Consider the following 2,167-nt stretch of genomic DNA (forward strand, 5'->3'; position numbering starts at 1 on the left):
AAAAAAAAATCGATTCTCACTGTAGAAGTTCCAAAACCCAAGAAAGGATGGCCCAGGGGGAAGGCAAAGGTGCTGCCAATCCTGCTTGGAGATGAGGGAAATCCAGCACTTCCCAGGGTCGTTACCCGCCGGACTCTTGTTTTGAAGCTGGTCCCTTCCCTGGGTCAGCAGCTGCTTAGCGCCACACGGCCAGAGCCTCAAAATAGACCATAAGCACATAAGTAACCCGAGCTGGGCCAGCATGCAACCCCTCGCCTCTCCTCCTGATGCCCCAGAGCCCAGAAACTTCTCCCTCCGGGTCGTTTTACTCTGATGCAACAAGACAAGGTGCGAGTAGGGAGGTGCACTGAGCACTGACCAGCTCATCACACCACCTGATGCTGCTGCTGGGCTCCTCCATGCTTGAGCAACACTCGCCGGCTCCTGCTTCACCAGCAGTCCCCAAGAATGAAAAAATCAAATGGCAAAAATTCAAATAGCAAAGGAGATAAAAAGCCAGGTGAGGTGGCAAGGGTCATGGGGCCTCTCCCTTAAATGTGCCCAGCTTGGCTGCTAAAATCATGGACTTTCATGCTGGCAGGGCACTAATTATTTATTATTGTCAGCATGTGCGAGCCCTGGTGCACACTGAATCTCCACGCCCGTGGTTTTACAGCTGAGATTTTGGAAAGGAGCTTAGAGGGGGCTAGGAGCTGGAAAAGGGCCAAAACTCAAGGGGATTCCAGCACTGAGCCCTCCCCAGCTCCTCTGCAGACCCCTGTGTGTTCCTGTCCCCCTGAGTTGCCCCAAACTCCCTTGCCAATCATGTCTTATTTCTCCTCTTTCCCCCCCCTGTAAAAACATCAGGTAATGCTACCCCACCTGCAAGGATGCTCTGCGAAGGGACATCCCAGGGGGGATTTTCCATCCCTCAGTGACAAAATCAGATTTTACCACCCGATGGAGACTGAAGCTTGGCTGAGGGATGGGAGCGAGGAGAGAGCGACCTCACAGCAGCATTTTGGGTCTGATTCAGAGCAGTTCAGGCCCCAGGTAATGCTTCCCCCCCTCCTCCCCAGGCAGCTCACCCTCCCCTGCTGGACCATGGCAGCTGGGACCTTTGCTCAAAGCTTGCAATGTTCCTGCAAGATGGAATGAGAAACCTGCTCTCCCCCTGGGCTTGATATGCTTTTCCAGAGGCATCCCCACCCACCTCTTTGCTTGCAGGGTCTGCTCACCCCTGAGATGAGCTCACCATGGCTGGGCAAGAAGTGGTATTCCTGGAGGGTAATTTTGGGCTGGTTTCGGCTATGTGGCTCCTACAGGTCCAGCCACTGAGATGCAGGCCAGTATGGCCACGAAAAGAGCCAGCAACCCAGTGAATGAATGCTTCCCAAGAAAAACCTGCTAGCACCCTCCTCAGAAAGCTTCTTCCTTCCTTCTTTATTTACTTTAAGGAAAAAACAGGTTAAAACCCTCTAAAGGGATGGGAGGTGGGAGGGAGGGATGGGCAGCCACACATGCCTGCTCGAAGAGCTGTTGGAAAGCAGGTATTGCCTCAAATCATCCCTTTGCAAACCCAATTTCTCTGAAGCAAAGGACCTGAGGATCTTCTGCTTTTAACACCTTCAGCTCTTGGCTTTTTCAGCTTCAACCATGTTTAACAACATCATGCCTTCTGCCCCTTTGGGCTCGATGCGCTAGCACGAGAGGTGCTTGCAATGCACAAGGAAAAGCAGCAACAAATAACTTTTTCCCCTCCAAACCACCTCACACCCCGTTTTAACTGGAACTGGCCTCAGGGTCATATTAATACAAACTGTGCCCATGTTTAACCGTGTCCTGGAGGAAAGCCACCCGCTGAGCAACCCCATGGGACTGTGAGCCACTGTAGCACCAGCACCAGCATCGCACGCCGGGAGCGGGAGCTTGCTCCCCATCGTCATCTGACACACGGTTCATGCTCCATTGGCACTCTGGATCCCATATAATTTTTTTATTGGCTTGGGTGTGCTCGCTGCCAGTAACGGAGGTTCACTGGGAACCGCCTGCGTACCAGAACAGCGACTTTCCCACAAGGTCTCCTCTGCAGTGGAAGCGTTTCAAGTATTTTGGCAATTGCACATCCCGGCAATTCAGTCCTGAAGCCCATAAATCCCTAATGGATATTCAATCACAAATCATCCCC

Source organism: Athene cunicularia (assembly GCF_003259725.1).
Source record: "Athene cunicularia isolate RWA chromosome 2 unlocalized genomic scaffold, athCun1 chr2_part1, whole genome shotgun sequence".
NCBI lineage: Eukaryota > Metazoa > Chordata > Aves > Strigiformes > Strigidae > Athene > Athene cunicularia.